Raw genomic sequence first — 17,842 nt, 5'->3', positions numbered from 1 at the left:
TCTTCATTGTGGTGCATGGGCTTCTCAGTGAGGTGGCTTCTCTTGTTGCGGCGCACAGGCTCTAGGTGCGTGGGCTTCAATAGCTGCAGCCTGTGAGCTCAGTAGTTGTGGTGCATGGGCTTAGTTGCTTCACAGCATGTGGGATCTTCCTGGACCAGTGCTCGAACCCATGTACCCTGCATTGGCAGGCGGATTCTTAACCACTGTGCCACCAGGGAAGTCCCTGGTCTGGTTTTTTTGGAAACCTTGAAAAACTGTACCCCTGACTAGTTTAATATTCTTTGTTCTGACAAGATGTAAAGCTGCACTGAAAACTAGGCTTCTCTGGAGCAGTTTCTCAGAGTCATCTGGGAGGCTGGCTTCTGGTCTATAGTCCTCAGATTGGCCCAAATAAAACTTTTTTTTTTTCCCCACCGTGGCTTGTGGGATCTTAGTTCCCTGACCAGGGATCAAACCCAGGCCCACGGCAGTGACAGCGTGGAGTCCTAACCACTGGACAGCCAGAGAATTCCTCAGGGCAGGGTTTTTAAAGGCCATATTTGGGGTGAGGGTGGCAGCTTGTGGAGTTTCTTCTGATTGGTTCATGGTAAGGTAACAGGGTGATGTTTCTAGAATCTTAATCATCAACCCTCTGGTCCCAACTGAAACAGGAGGGAAGGGGGCAGGGCACAACCTCTGAAAGAATGACATAGCCTGAGGACATACCATAAACTGATCAGACCCAGATGGGGCCAAGATGGTGGACAAGGCAACTTCCAGGCACCATGACGGCTCCAAGGCTGACCAGGAGGATCCAAAAGTGGGCGGTGGCCCAATTCTGGAGTGCCCCGCCCACTCATTAGCCTATGAAATTACCCACCCTTACAAAAAGCTGACAACCCCCATACCCTGGTGCCTTTCTCACCTTCTGAGGTGGCCCACACTCTGCCTGCAGAGTGTGTTTTTCTCTAAATCTCTAAATAAACTTCTTCCCTATCACTTGGTCTCTCACTAAATTCTTTCTGTGATGAGACATCAAGAACCTGAGCTTTCTTAAGTCCTGAAACCAGATGTGTGATCTCAGTTGGAAGATCTTGGGTTTTGGCCGGGTTTGAATCCCAGCCGCGTGGGTTCAAGTCCCAATCTGAGATGCACAGTTTCACAACCAGTCTGGGGTCTAGTGCTTGTGGTCAGCATGTGGTCACCATCCTCCAGGGGGGGAGGTGGGGGTGGGTCTTAGTTTCTGCAGAGCAGCTCAAAGAGGTGTGTGTCGGACCATTATGCATATCCCTTGAGGGAGAGCTAGGACTGTGCTTTATGGCTGAACTATTGTTTTAGCTATCTTTACTGTTCTTGTTTGACAGCTTTTCCTTTGTTTCTGCATTCCCTCACTTCCCTAATTAGTAACTATTTGAGTCTGTTCTTTGGAACTCAGGGAAGGTCTAGAAGACTAAAGCCTTTTTCCACAAATAAGAAACAGGAGCCAAAGAGGGGCTTTTGTACCTGAGAGGGCCCCTACAGGGTCCTGTTTGGTTTCGATCCCCCCTTTCTTTGATCCTCCTCAATCCTGAGGGGAACGGGCAGGACAAGAATGGGAATAAAGTTTTGGATGGAGAAGTTAATCATAAACTCAGCAGGGGAACTTGATTTGGGGGGGCACTTGGTTTCACTTCTGACCAACTGGTTTTATCAGAGATTTCCAAGGACCTCTCCTTGGGTTCGACTAATTTGCTGGAGTGGCTCACAGAACTCAGAGAAACATTTACTAGGTCACCAGTTTATTAGAAAAGGATACAACTCAGGAATAGCAAGATGGAAGAGATGCACAGGGCAAAGTACAGGGAAGGAGCTCGGAGCTTCCACACCCTCTCCAAGCACGCCGCTCTCTCCAATCTCCAGGTGTTCACCAACCCGGAAGCTCTCCAAACCCCATCTTTCTGGGGTTTTATGGAGGCTTCCCTATCAAGGAATGATGGATTAAATCACTGCCCGTTGCAACTCACTGAACCTGCAGCCCCCCTCCCCTCTCCAGAGGTCAGTGGGTGGGACTGAAAGTTCCAACCCTCTAAGCACATGGTTGATTCTCAAGGCAAACGGTCCGCATCCTTAGGTGGGTCCCTCGGTAACATAACAAAAGACACTTTAAATCGATCTTATCACTTAGGAAATTCCAAGGGTTTTAGGAGCTCTGTGCCAGAAACAAGAAGACCAAATATATATTTATCATTTTAAATCACCATATCACAGCTCCCTTTCCCATTTAGGAAGCACATTTATAGCAGCTGCCTCCAGCAGCCTCCCACACCCACTACTCCAACCCCTACCCTGTCCCTCTCGGACAGAGAGCCTAGCCGTCCAGATTCCTATTAGGGCATTGGGTGGCCTGAGCAGGCAGAGTCCCTGGAGGTCCTCCAACATGCCTCTCCTCTTATGGACCCAATGGGTCTGATCCAAAGCTTTTCGTGCTGCACCACGGAAAACCTACTTTCCTGCCACTCAGCTGCATCCTAAATTCCCCGTGTCTCCCAGCAGCAGCAGCTGCATTCAGGCCTCCAGGCCAGCCAGGCAGGAGCCAGTTTAGCTCTTCCCTCGCCCTCACCCTGGCATCGAGTCTATGGGCACCGAATCCAGCCCCGAAGTGCTGAAGAAACTGCCACGGGCATGCAGTTCAGCTGCCCACGCGACACTTGGACTCCCTCTGAATGGCTGAACAGTGCTCCCACCTCCAGGCCAGGGAGCTGGCCACTTTCTAACATTACCTGTTACATCTTGAAACACTTATGATGTGTGATGTTGATTGCCTCCCCATTGCTTCCCACACACACATTTTCATTCCTCCTAATTTTTTTTCTGGGGTTTCACAGAACAGACCTACCTCCTCCATCGGCATCTTAGACTTTTAAACATGAAGGCTGTGATCACCGCCTCCAGAGGGTAAATATCCCCCATTGTTCCAGCTGGTCTTCCTATAACAGGTATCAAGTCACTAACTGGTCTGGCCCCTCCTCCAGACGTGCTCCAGTGTATCCAAATCAGGTGTTGCAAACTCAGTGCCTACAGGGGCCAAGCCAGTGATTAGTGAGTGAGGTGGGTGGGGCACCATAGGGAGTGGTGGCGCAGAAGTGGGGCCCCTGCATTGCCAGATCTCTCACTTTCCAACAGAAATAGGAAATCTGGATTTGTATTTGAAATGTCCTGAGTTTTTAAGTTGGTAATTAATTAAAACAAAACACTATATGAGTCAATACTGTGCAGGCAAAACAAAAACCTATAGGCACGAGTATGCAATCTCTGGTCTCTAGGCATCTATTGATAAATATGAGCCACCTAAAACTGTATGTGACAATCAGAGGTGGTTGCTGACCTAGCCCATCCATCCCACCGTGGGAAAGCCTCTTCCCTCCCTCTCGATGTCTACTATTTCAGGTCTTCACCATCTCTCATCAGGACCAGGCCTGCAGTATCCTGACCGGCAGCCATCTCTCCCTCTCCTGCCTCCTCCTCACCACTGCCCAGTCCCTGCCCTAGCACCTACTGTGGTCAGACCTCAGTCAGCCAGGTCTGGTTCCTTCTGGAGTGCAGACAGGACAGGGCCTTGGTTAACATGCCCTCAGCCTCTCCCCCTCTCCTGATAGAAGCCCCTCACTTCTCTGCCCAATCTTCCTCACCTTTACTCAAGCCAGGCTTCCCTGAATGAATGCCTTCCTCCTCCCCCACCCACAGGCTTACCTCCTTCCGAGGCCTTCCCTGGCAGCGTCAGCCCTGCCCTGACCCTATGCTTTGCCACGTCTGTAATATGGGGAGAATGACAGGCCAAACTCAGAGGATGCTTGAGGAATAAACAAGGTGACTCGTGTCACCTTGTTACCAAATCCAAGCTCGCTCTGCTCACTGCACAACAGGCCAATAAATCAGGAGATGAGGTGTCGAGGCAAGGAACAGCAACTTTATTCAGAAAGCCAGGCGTCCGAGAGGATGGCAAACTAGTGTCCTAGAGTACCATCTTATCGGGGTCTGGATGCTAGTTTCTTCTATAGAACGGAGAGGGAGAGGAGGTGAGGAAGTAAAGTAAAAAGGCCATAAGTCTTCCAAAATATCTCTGGGTTTTGGCCAGCCTCATGGAGGGGATGTGTTCATTTCTTCTTTTCTCTTGCCACTCACAGGTGGGCAGGGTCAGCCTGTTTCCCTGTGAGCTGAACAAGGGTAGTACTTTAACATTCAGGCAGAGGGGCAGGGTTCCCGGAGGCAGGCCATTATGCCTATACCTGTAGCCAGAGCAAAATCAATGGCAAGCAAAAGTCAAAGAAACAGATCCAACATGGAGTCAGATTTGTTTTTCCCTGTTACAACCTGCCTGGAGCAGGACCGGGCACACAGGAAGTATTCCATGAACGCGAGCTGTGACCATTAATATCTGCTTAGCACTGAATCCACAGGCAGTCTTGGGCCTTTTCACATTTGCTACTCACATGTCTCCAGCTAAATGACGAAAGAAGGGTCTGCAATCCCATCTCTCTCACGTTTTACCCTGGTAAATTCACACGACCTCTCTCGGCCTCTGTCTCTGCGTCTGCGAAATGGAGCTAATGGTTCTCACTTCCCAGGGTTGTGATAAGGCTCAAACAGGCAATGTCTGCAAAAGCTCTAAGTAAACTGGGAAGAAATGCTGTAAGAACAATCAGTTTCTGGAGGAGGAAATTCCAGACCAGCCACCATACTGCTGGAGTCAAGGGCTGGCGGTTGTGTCTTTGAACAGACCTAGAACATTCTTTTCTTGAAAGCTCAACAAATAGTTCCTGACCTTCATGGAACACATCCATTCATTTACTCATTCTTGCATTACATCTTTATTTATTCAGTAGTTACCAGCCTTCTGAAAATAAAACAGACCAGAATCCCTGCCCCTTATGGGTTGTACATTGTAGTAACTCTAGTAACTCACTACCTAATTTCTTTGCTTTAAAAGCTCCACTGGTCTTCAATTACTTATGCTAGAGTCAAGTCTTGAGCTTGGCTTTTGGGACTGCTCACATCCAGGTCCACGCCTTTCCAGCACCTCCCCTCTTTCCCAGGAAGGCGCTCCCACTGGCTCCGGGTGGGCCACACTCAGTTTTCTGAGTTTCCTGGTTGTTTCCTCAGTCCGAGAAATTCCTCTTCCAAGTTAGAGGCAGCTGAATGTGGTCTCTGTAGGGGAGCCTGTTCTCAGCCCTGCCTGTGACCTCTGCCACACTCACCTGGGAGCTCGCAAAGGTCATTTTCCTTTTGTTTCCCCAACATCTACAGAGAGGACACTCAGCCAGGAGGATCTGTTTGTGTGTGTGTGTGTGTGTTGAGAAAGAAGCTGGTAATGAACATAAATGGTTTCCTGGATGGCCAGAGAAGAGAAGCAGAGAGCACCTTTCAGAGATGACAGAAGGGGTCTCAGGGAGGCTGTCCCTGTGGCCTGGGTCTGGATGAATGAGCAGGATGTGACCACAGGCAGGAGGATCACCTGTCAGGCAGAGGGGTCGGCAGGTGCAGGCACAGTGTGGCCAGAAGGATGGGACACGCCGAGGAGCCACCCAGCACGCCGTGGGCCGGGGGAAGAAGACAAGAAAAGGAATGAAGAAAGAAGGAGGGAGAGAGGAGATGTCCCCTGAGCTGGAAAGGCCTTGAATGTCAAGCTGGGGAATCTGACCTCAGCAGGTCAGGGGTCAAAAGCTCAGATGGAACAAAGGCAGGTTAAGGAGATGAATGTGGCCCAGGAGACCCAGGGGAAGTGCGGACTAGGGCCTTTCTAAAAGGAAGAGGCACTCTTGGGTCCCTGTGATGGAGCCAAAGGTGGAAGTCTGGGCTCAGGGCTGCCATAGCTTCACATCGTAAAAAAAGAGAAGCCAGAAATCCAGTCTTTACAGTGAAATGTTCTGATGGAAAACACCACCACCACCACCACCACCACCACCATCAAACATGTTTATGGGTCTTAAGCGGGCAGCCTCTGGGACAGGGTTTTAGGTGGCAAGATCAGAGATGTGTGTCGGCCCAGTAAACTGGTGACTGGTGTGGAAAGTGGCCCAGGGAGGGCCAAAGTAGCTGCAGAGGATTCGAGGGGGCTGCAGTAGTTCAGGTGGGCCTGAGTCAGGGTGGGGATGGAAAGGAGGGGAAAACTGGGGGAGGGGTAAGGTTGCCGCATGAAACACTGAAACCCCCAGTTAAATTTCAATTTCAGAGTAACAGATTATTTTTTTAGTATTAAAAAGTGGTATAAAGGGGACTTCCCTGGTGGCCCAGTGGTGGGGAGTCTGCCTTCCAATGCAGGGGATGCGGATTTGATCCCTGGTCCGGGAACTAGGATCCGACATGCTGAGGGGCAACTAAGCCTGCGCGCTGCAACTACTGAGCCCACACGCTCTGGAGCCCTGGCGCCACAACTAGAGAGAAGCCCGCAAATGGCAACGAAGAGCTGGTGTGCCGCAACTAAGACCCGACACAGCTAAAAAGCAAAATTTTTTAATAAATTAAAAAAAAAAGTGGTATAAAAAAATAACTCATTGTTTACCCGAATTTGCAATTTTCCTAGGAGTTCTGTGTTTTCATTTGCTAAAACTGCCACCTTACAAACAGGTCCTAGGGCTGTGGAACTGAGAGCACTTGATAAAGAACTGACCACGTGGGGAGTGGTGGGGGTGGTTCCTATGCGGTGTCCCAAGTGGCTCAGGGCAGGGCATTTCGGGGACCTGGTGAGGGGGCTCCCCTGTGAACACAGACCCAGGCCACCGTTCTGAATCAAAGAGCCGGTAGAATCCCAGATGCCCGCACCCCTGCTTCCTTGCTCCAGTCCAGCCTCTGCAGGGTGACCCTCAGACTGAGCTCATGAACAGTGAGGAGATCCAGGGCCCCTGGAGTTGAGGAGGCACAGAGGAGCCCCGTCCTTCCAGGGACCTCTCCCTGCAGCACAGCAAAGCACTCCCACCATGCATCTTCCGTCAGGTCAGCTGAGCGGGCTCTCTGTCACTCCACCTCCCCGACCAACTGCGTGACGGGCAGGACAACGTGTGCACACCTGGGCCCAGCCAGACCCGGTGGGACCTACTCTCTGCTGGACCTGGAGGGCAGGCAGGGGTTCCCGCCAGGTTTCCTCCTCCCTCTTTGCAGGTCTTGCCGGCTCTTCATCCCCCTTGACCTGCTTTCACATCTGGTAGTCCCATCAGCCTTGACTTTGAGCCCGCTTCTCTCTCCAGAGGATCTGAACCTCAGGGCTTCAGTGACATGCAGAGGGTGACAACAGGGCAATTTTTTACCCTGCCTGTTTAAACCCCAAGGGTATTCTGACCTGCTGTACCCTGCATCCTCTCCCGCCCCACCCCAAATCCTCCATCACTCCCCCCGCCGCTCTTTCTGCCTCACTCTGTCCTTCCTCCTCTCTTCTTTCCCTCTCTCCCCACATCCCTGTATTCCTCAACTATTCTAATCTCTCGCTCTCCATTTGTCTTGGTCACAAAACTGCTCAAAAATTTCTCCTGGATTCCCTAAGAAACTGAGACAAATTATCACGCTTCCACCAAACACCACCAGATACAACTGACAACAGCTGAATCTGCACTGGCAAAATGTATGATTGGCTTTAAAAGGTTGGAAAGGGACTTCCCTGGTGGTGCAGTGGTTAAGAATCCGCCTGCCAATGCAGGGAATAACAGTTAGATCCCTGGTCTGGGAAGATCCCACATGCGGCAGAGCAACTAAGCCCGTGCGCCACAACAAGAGAAGCCACTGCACTGGGAAGCCCAGGCACAGCAACAAAGAGTAGCCCCTGCCCACCACAGGTAGAGAAAGCCCTCGCACAAAAAGGAAGACCCAATACAGCCCCAAATAAAAATAAGCTAATAATAATAAATAAAATAAAATAACTGCAGCTATAATAACTTTTTTTTAAATGTTGGAAAAATTCAAATCTTCTTGACATAACTTAGATCTGCAAAACCTGATGGAGGACTGGACTTGATAGAAACAACAGTTGCAAGAGGAAATGCAAACTGTCTGATGCAGAAATTGATTTTATTTTAAAATTAGATTGAATAAAAAATTGAAAAGCAGTAATAACCATGAAAATAACTTTTTGCAAAATAAACTTTAAATGCAGAAAAATAAGAAATGTTTTGACTGTGCGGCATTTAAATGTTTTCATCAAAATAATTTGCTTTAACGCAACTTATTTAAAAACTGCTTTATTGACCCAAGAAAAAATCATCAGTGTTGGCAAAAATTCTAATTAAAATGTTTCCATTCAAGAAAACCATAGGGTCAAAGTGCCCCCTTCCTACTGAAAACTCCCAATTTTATATATCACTGCCTTGACCTCCAGACCCAAATATGCAATTGCCCATGGAACATTCTCTCTTGGACATCCCAAAGCCTCATCAAATATATATATACCCAAAGCCAAACTGCTGATCTTCTCTTCCCAAACTGTTCTTCCTCTCAGATGCCTGTCTCTGAGCCTGGGACTATTAGCCATTCGGTTACTCATGCCAAATGCAATAAAAAGCCAAGCCCATCATCTCAACATCCAGAGCAGCTCTCAAAATCTGTCCTCTTTCCAGCTTTGCCCCAAGTGCCCTCATCCAAGCTTACAGCATCTTCCAGATGGATTGCCATAACTAGTCTCCCCAAAACCACCCTTGGACTCTCTGATCCATCCTCCACACTGATAGTTTAAAAGGCAAACCAGGGAAATTCCCAGGCTGTCCCATGGTTAGCACTTGGCGCTTTCACTGCCTGGGCTGGGTTCGATCCCTGGTTGGGGAACTAAGATCCTGCAGGCCCTGCAGCGCAGCTGAAAAAAAAAAAGGCGGCGGGGAGAAAATCAGGACCTTTCTTCCAGTAAAGGCAGTCTAGGTATTTTGGACAAAACCTCCTGCTGAAGACAGCTAAAAGAGCTGGTCAAATGTTCATAAAATTCACACACACACACACACACACACACACACACTCTTTTATTTTATTTGGTGAGGTGGGGTGGGCAGCACGGCTTGCAGGATCTTAGTTCCCCAAGCAGGGATAGAACCCAGGCCCCCGCAGTGGAAGCCGGGAATCCTAACCACTGGACAGCCAGGGAATTCACACACACACACTCACTCACTCTTAAAAGGATCAAAGAGCTAACAGGATAGTGAGGAACTGCTGTGCCGAGGTCCCAGGGAAGACAGGATTCCAAAGAGATGACCCTGATACTTGATGCTGTGGCTGCCCCCAAAAGCTTTTGCCAATTGGGAAGAAGTGGCTGAGAGGCCAAACTCATTTCTAGTGGCCTTGCATGGCTGGAGGTAGAAATCCGAGTCAGGGGCCTGCCAAGGGTGGGGGACAGACAAACCAGCCCGACACTGGGCTCAGCCCCAAAGGACTGCACCTCAGAAGTAAAGGTGAACGGAAAACAAACCAGCCTTTCCCTGAAAGGTAGTCAAGCCCTGAGTCATCCAGGTGCCCCAGAAAACATCATGCCCTAAGTATGAACTAACATGATCTCAGTTTGCTAATCCCTCCAGGCACCTGGCAAAAGCAATAGAAAATGCTCCTTGGTGAATGACAGAATCACCCCATTTCAAATTACCTCTGCAAATAATTTCACAAACACAATACTCAATGTACAAAAACAACCAGACACAGAAGGAAGCAAAATTCCTTGAGCAAAAACCTTTGGAAATAATAATCAACAGAAATAGAGCTGAAGGAACTCCAGACTATAAAGCAAATTACACTTACTATGTCCAAGAAATTAAATACTAAAATGGAAAATTTCAGCAAGGAACTGGGAATTCCATAAAATTATATAGCATATGCAAAAACAGAATAAACAGAAACTCAAATTCAAATTATAAACTAAATGGATGCGTTTGACAGCAGATTTGACATGGCTGAAGAATGAATTAGAGAACAGGAAAGCTTGTCAGAAGAAACGAGCCAGAAGGAGGTATGGAAAGACAAAAGGATGAAAATGCAGAAGCTATGGAAGCTACAATAAGATCTGACATATTTCAGAAAGAAGAGAGACTGGAACAGAGGCAACATTCAAAAGATGGGTTGAGAATATTCCAGAAAGGATGGAAGATAATAATCTACAGATTTGAGACCTCAAATGGATCCCAACCAGAACAAATAAAAAGAAATTCGTGCCTTGACCCATCATAGTGAAAATGCAGAAAATCAAAGATAGGAAAGGGACTTCCCTGGTGGCGCAGTGGTTGAGAATCCCCCTGCCAATGCAGGGGACACGGGTTTGAGCCCTGGTCTGGGAAGATACCACATACTGCGGAGCAACTAAGCCCATGCACCACATCTATTGAGCCTGTGCTCTAGAGCCTGGGAGCCACAACTAGAGTGCTTGCTCTGCAACAAGAGAAGCCACTGCAATGAAAAGCCAATAAAATAATTAATTAATTAATTTAAAAGAATCAAAGACAAAGAGAAAAATGGTAAAAGCATCCAGAGGAAAATAGGTTGTAATGCTGGTTATTTATCTCTTGTCTCTCAGGTCTTAGCCCACCCTTCTGCAACCTGCTCTGTGATGTTGGGGCGAGGGTCTGAAAACCATATTTCCCAGGCCCCTTTGCCAGGTGACTTTCTGTTCGGTTCGGCCAATAGGATGCACTAAAGGGAGATTAACAGGTGGGAGAAGGGGATTCCTTCACTTCAGGAGTCCCAGCTCCTTTCAATGCTCCCAGCACCAGCTACACCAAACCCCCTCCCAGGCAGCGGCCCAAGGCAGCAGGGCCCCAGCGACAGGTGCTTCTCCAAGCCCCTGGGTCCTGCCAACCCTGCCTCTTGCCTTTTATCCTCCCAGGCCATGGGGTGGCAGCTGTAATTACTAATATCTGGGTAAACTCAGCATCCTCTTTTCCTCTTGCAGCCTTCAAAAATCTGTGTAAACAATCCATCTAGTGTATTATATCCCCTTTGTTAGAAAAAAACAAACGTTATATTTTCCTGGGTGTGCCCTAAGTGCTACAGAACTCTTCAAAGGAGTCACAGTGTGGCAGATAGCATTATTGTTCCTTTCAGTCATCCCTCAGTATCTACAGGGGATTGGTTCTAGGATGCTCAAGTCCCTTATGTAAAATGGTGTAGTATTTGCATAAAACCTACACACATCCTCCCAAATACTTTAAATAAACTCTAGATTACTTACGGTACTTAATACAACTTAAATACTAAGTAAATAGCAGGGCACACAGCAAATTCAAGTTTTGCTTGTGGAACTTCCTGGAGATCTTTCCAAACATATTTGAGGCATGGTTGGTTGAATCCACAGATGCAAAACCCTTAGATATGGGGAGCCAACTGTATTTGCCACCAATTCCCATGGGAGGCTAGTATTTTTCCACCCTGCTGATGTCAGGCTTTGGCCAATAACATGTGTGGATAAGTGATGTCTGCCACCACTTCTCAGCAAAAGCTTTACAAACCGTTACATGATTCCACCATGGTTCTTTTCCCTCTGCTAGGAGACCAGCATACCCCAGGTAGGAGCTGCAGCCAACCCATACAGGACATGGAAAGAAAGCTAGAAATAAACCTTTGTTATTGCAAACCAAGGAGATTCAGGGGCTGTTTCTTACTGCAGCATACTCTAGCAAAACCTGACTGATTCACAAAATTTGATTATATCTGGCTCCTTAACAGCAAAAATGGAAGCCAGCAGATGGTTGAACAATAGCTTCCATGTACTAAAAGAAAACTAGTGCCAACTTAGAATTCTCCCCAGAGACACTATCCTTTAAGAGGAAATGCTAAATAAACACATTGTCATAAAAAACCAAGAGAATATGCTACCAGGAAACCATTACATTAAAGGAATTCTAAAGGCTGTTTTGCAGAGAGAAGGAAAATTATCTGAGACGGCAGATCTCAGATGCAGGAAGGAATGAAGGAAAAACCCATGGTAAGTATGCATGGGTCAGTCAAGCTAAAGATTGGCTGCATGAAGAACAATAATAAAGTCTGTGGAGGGACTTTCCTGGTGGGTAAGACTACGCGCTCCCAATGCAGGGGGCCCGGGTTCAATCCCTGGTTGGGGAACTAGATCCCGCATGCATGCCACGACTAAGAGTCCACATGCCACAACTAAAGATCCCACATGCCGCAACTAAGACCTGGCACAGCCTAAATAAATAAGTATAAATATATATATTTTAAAAAGTCTGTGGACTTATACAGACAACAGTAGCTCAGAAATCACAGGGTAGTGACTGGAATTTAAGTGTTCCAAGGTCTTCGCACAGTCACCAGCAAGGAAATGCACTGATATAGCCCCTGATATGTGCTGAGAAGGCACACACCTCTGTGGTACCCTTGCCCATGCTGCCCAGCCTCAGACAAACACAAGCTGAGGATTTCTACAACACATCTGGCCAGTGCTCTTCAAAAAGTGAGATCACAAAAGATGAGGAAGGACTAAGGAAACATCAGAGCCTGGAGGAGACTAAGGAGTGCGGTGCTGGGCTGGATCCTGAACCAGAAAGTGGGCATTAGTAGAAACGCTGGTTGAATGCAAATGAAGTCCACAATTTACAGTATTGAACCACTGCTAACTTCTCAGTCGTCAACACTGTACTTGGTCATGCTTGACATTAACATGGGTGGAGGCTGAGTCAAGGGTATAAGTAAACTCCATTATTTTTGTAACTTTTCTCTAAGACCAAAACTATTTCAAAATTAAATCTAAAAAAAACATCACCCAGGGACTTCGTAGGTGGTGCCATGGTTAAGAATCCACCTGCCCATGCAGGAGATACAGGTTCAAGCCCTGGTCCAGGAAGATCCCACATGCTGTGGAGCAACTAAGCCCATGTGCCACAACTATTGAGCCTGCGCTCTAGAGCCCATGAGCCACAACTATTGAGCCTGTGTGCCACAGCTACTGAAGCCTGCGTGCCTAGAGCCTGTGTTCCACAACAAGAGAAGCCACCAAAATGAGAAGCCCATGCACCACAATGAAGAGTAGCCCCCGCTTGCCACAACCAGAGAAAGCCCGTGTGCAGCAATGAAGACCCAACACAGTCAATAAATAAATACATAAATACATAAATAAATAAATTTATTTTTTTAAAAAATCACCCGGAAACATTGAGTGTTAACATTTCCGGTGTGTTTTCTGCCTGTCCCTTATCTTGCACGGGGTGATGTTGTACGCTCCACATAAGTAAGATCAGGTCAGACACGTGCTTTCTACACCAGGATTTTGGAGATGTTACCATGTTTAAATCTTACAACAGGCATCATCACTCTCATTTTACAAATAAAGAAATTAAGGTTTAGAGCAGGTTAAAGGACATACGGTTAATAAAGGCCCAGACACAGGCGAGTGCAGGCCCCCTGATGCTAAATTCCAGAATCGCACTAAAACCCAGTTCTTAAAGAGTAAGTTCATCCACTTGTTCACACATGTGTTCAACCATACCCCGCACCTCCTGGGGGGAGACAGCGTCTAGGAGGCCATGATCCCACCATTAACCTGCTTCCACATGAAAGGTCTTATCCCGCAGCCCAAGGCCCCCAGCCACACAGCCTGCCTGGGTGACTGGGCAGGACCAGGCGATGTGCCCCTGCCAGAAAGGACTCCTTGCCCAGCTGCAAGGAGTGTGGCTGGGGATAGTGCCCAGTCACCCGCATCTTCTGGGTCCATTTCAGCTTCCAGATGGAAGTCACACTCTTCTCTGGAAGCCAGCAAGGTGGTGGTATGAGGACTTTATCCCTCTTTGATGAGGCATCCTCCGACAGGCCGTTAGATCTGGAGCCCCTGACTGGGCTCTGTATCGCCTGGTGGTGCCCTCTGCCCAGTCCTGCTCCCTCCCCTTTTCTTTCATTGATGTTCCCCCAATAAGCTCTCCCTTTCCTAACTCCATCTCAGCATCTGCTGCCCAGAGGACGGACCTGCAACAAACGGTTCAGTGGGTTTGCGGAACTTCCCACTGGCTTCTGTGGGTAAACTATCCCAGGGACAACGGGTAGGGTGCTCTTTGTCCCTGTCAGCCTGGTAAGCCCCCTGAGGCTAACAGCTGTGTGCAGAGTGAGAGGCTGCTCCAGGGCCTGACCTCCCTGAGGTCCACACCCACACACAGGATCCTGTGCCCGTCCTGCCCTCAGACCTACCCGGGTACAACAGCTCCTGCTTGGAGGCCGGTGAGGACCACGTGGCGACCTGCGTGTGGCCCGGATGTCGGAGGAGGCGGAGCTGTGGGAGGCGGAACGGCTGCCTGGGGAGGTTTGGTCAGAGGGTAGGGCGGGGGCGTGCCAGGCAGGTGAGGGTGTGTGTCAGCCTGTCTGGCTCTCCTGGGTGGGGCCAGATGAATGTTTGGGTACAGGCGGCAGCCATCACAAGGCTCTTAGTCGGAGCCGAGCCTGCTGCGGGTTGGGGATGGAAGCCAGATAGGCAGGCTGCGTCGGGCACGTCTACTCAGGGGGCTGAGGAACGGGGACAAAGCAGGGGCCTGGGGAAGCCCCTGCCTGGGGAGAAGACACAGGGGAGAAGGCTAATTTCCAGACTTCCTGGCCTGTGGCGTTTCATGAACCAGGGCCCAGAGCAGGACATGGATAAATGGAAAGGCAGATGAGGTGCCTGCTGGCTGGACATGTGAGCGACGGGGTGCGTGGGTGGCCAGGTAGCTGAGATCCCCAAGACCAGGACCTAACTGGTCAGGCCTGTGGCTCCCACCCACCATGGGAAGCATCCCTTTCTTGGCACTGAAGCCTGCACTTCAGCGCATCATCATTCTTTTTGACACACGCAGGAGTCCTACAGGTGACCCCAAGGTCTTTCCTCCTGGCCCTCTTTTGAGGGCAAGAGAGAGGAATGCGCTTCCTTGTTCTCTCTCAGGAGAGCAGTGTCAGTGGGCAGGTGACCCTGGTGCCGGTGGAGGGCAAAGCAGAGACGACCTGGCGGCCCTACCTGGCCGACCCTGAGGAGTCTGAGCCCTTCAGACCTATGAAATCACCCGGCCTAAAATAAATGCATGAATATTACAATTTAAAATGCTTGTCTACACTGAAATATTGATGGATGAAATATCTTATATATATACATACTACCGACTGTAAAATAGATAGCTAGTGGGAACTTGCTGTATAACAAAGGGAGATCAACTCGATGATGGGTGATGCCTTAGAGGGCCGGGACGGGGAGGGGAAGGTGGGAGGGAGTCGCGGGAGGGAGGGTATATGGGGATAAGTATATAAATACAGCTGATTCACTTTGGTGTACCTCAAAAGCTGGTACAAGAGTGTAAAGCAATTATATTCCAATAAAGAGCTTAAAATAGATAAATAAGTAAATAAGTAAATAAAAATAAAATAACACAACCCAGAGTAGGGGAGGGGCTGGGGGCATGGGGGAGGGTTTGTATGGAGATGAATGAAATCAGATGATGGGGTGATGGGTACCTGGGAGGTCTTTTATTCTCTTCTTTTTACCTTTGTGCGCATTTAGAAATGTCCATAATTAAGCTTTGAAAGTAATCTAGGTAAAGTCTTTAAGAAAAAAATGCCCGACTAATAGTACCTTTTAGTGAGCACTGGAATATGAGAATCCAAGTTTACTTCAGTGTAGTTTTTTCTTTTAAAACATTTCTACCTGTGGTAAAATACACATCATATAATTTACCATCTTAACCATCTTCAAGTGTGCAGTTCAGTATTAGGTACATTTATATTGGGCCACCAAGCTCCACAACCTTTTCATCTTGCCACAGACTTCCCCAGACTTCTCTCAATCCTTCCTCCTCCCTCCCATACTTCCTATTGCCTGCCACCCATAAATCACTATAACCAAGGGACTGGAGCCCAGGTCTCACAAGTTCCAGGGCAAGGTTCCCTGCTACCAACCTGGGTGGCAGCTGGGCGTGGGCCTGGCTATGGGGCCAGTGGGCTGGCCAGGTGGCCTGGACTTCTGGGCAGCTTTCACACTGCAGTCCTGCTGGCTCCTGCAGATCTGCGCTCTCTGCCTCGGGGCAAGCACCTGAGCAAGTCCAGGCAGCTCTCAGCTTCCACCTCCACCTGCCACCTGAGATTGCCCCAGGTCACGGTCATGGGGGCGGGTGGGTAGGGAGGGCAGCAGAGGTGAACTCAGGCTCCTCCCCAGCACAGGTGACTCAAGACAGTCCGGGTCCCAGGAGTCCACTTTCACCCCAGGGCGTGGGGTGTGGGCAGGTGAGCAGGGTCCTACTGCCTCCACTTCGACAGCCACAAGGCCCCGGCTGTGACACAACTCTCGGGTTTACAACAATCTTGGAGCTGGCAGAAGCTAGAGCGGGCACCAGGAGTTACCTGTTAGCCTACTCTTGCCGAGGTCTAAAATCCTCAGTTGCTGCCTCTCCAGGAACACCCAGCTCTCCTCCCTCCTCCCCCAGGCGAGGGCCTGGCCCCAGGGCATGAGGGAGGACAAAGGACAGGAGTGAAGAGGGGTGGGGGACACACAGCTGTCAAGTCTCTGTATGTGCCAGTTCCTTCCCATGGGTGAAGCCACTTCATCTATGACCTGGTTCTGCCTGTTCACAAGTGAAGAAACTGATGCTCAGAGAGGTCACCAGGAAGTTATAGACGGGATTAGAGCCAGGGCTGCCTTTCTTCATCCTCCTTCTCCTGATTAGAAAGCAGTCAAGAAGTGGCTTTTTTGCAGATGGTGGGTTGGAGCTGAGCATGGTCAACCGTCAGGTTTGGGGAGGTGCTGGGGGACACGGACTGGGGGCTCAGAACTCGTTGTCTCCTGGGGGTGACAGCCAGATGACCCACAAGTGCTGATGCACTGCATCAAGGGCTGCCCCAGGGGCTTCCCTGGTGGCACAGTGGTTAAGAATCCGCCTGCCAACGCAGGGGACATGGGTTCGAGCCCTGGTCCGGGAAGATCCCACATGCCATGGAGCAACTAAGCCTGTGAGCCACAACTACTGAGCCCACATGATGTAACTACTGATGCCCACTGTTCTAGGGCCTGTGCTCTGCAGCAAGAGAAGCCACCACAATGAGAAGCCTGTGCACCACAATGAAGAATAGCCCCTGCTCGCCACAACTAGAAAAAGCCCGTGTGCAGCAATGAAGACCCAATGCAGCCAAAAACAAAAGTGTTACCCCAGTGACAGAGGATGGGGAATGGTTTTGCCTTGGGGGTGGGAGGAGGGGCCTTGGGCACAATGGGTGCCCTTAATGGATTCTCCCAACAACAAGCTCTTACATATGAGGACACTGAGGCAGTCCCCAGTACAGAGGTGTGTGAGGCAAGGGGCCAGAGCTGGGCCTGAAAGAGCTGTGGGACCAGTCCTGAAGATGGGATGCCACCTCTCCAGCAGAGGAGAGTGGAGACAGAATGTGTAGGCTGGAAAGTGCCCTCTAGGGCAGAGTGGGCAAAGGCCAAGGGCAGGCAGTAGGGAGCCCGGGCAGGCTGCTGAAACAATCAAGGAGAAAGGTGATGAGGCCAGAGGCAGCAGCCAGAGAGAAGGGGAAAATTCCAAGACTTCATAGGTGGCTCCAGGGTTTTACAGTCCTAGCCACTCACAAGTAGCACAGATGCATGTACTACCCAGCCCAGGGAGACTGACCCAAGACAACATGAGTGTGTGCTGGGTGGGGGTCCACAGCCTTCCCAGCCACTTCAAGTCAGGCTCTGTGGCAAGCATTTTGACCTTCTGATAAACTGTCCCCACAAAGAGAAGGAGAAGGACAAACTGACATTATAGATGCCTACTATTTGCCAGATACCATGCTGGACATGTGCTTCACAGATGATACTTCATTTAATCCTCCCAGCCACATTACCATCCCCTCTTTGAGATGAGAAAACCAAGGTGCAGAGAAAGAAATGAAATTGTCCAAGGCCAGCCAATTCAAGAAGTCGGTGCAT

The sequence above is a fragment of the Hippopotamus amphibius genome, chromosome 1, assembly GCF_030028045.1.
Source record: "Hippopotamus amphibius kiboko isolate mHipAmp2 chromosome 1, mHipAmp2.hap2, whole genome shotgun sequence".
Lineage (NCBI taxonomy): Eukaryota > Metazoa > Chordata > Mammalia > Artiodactyla > Hippopotamidae > Hippopotamus > Hippopotamus amphibius.
This window is presented reverse-complemented; position numbering follows the sequence as displayed.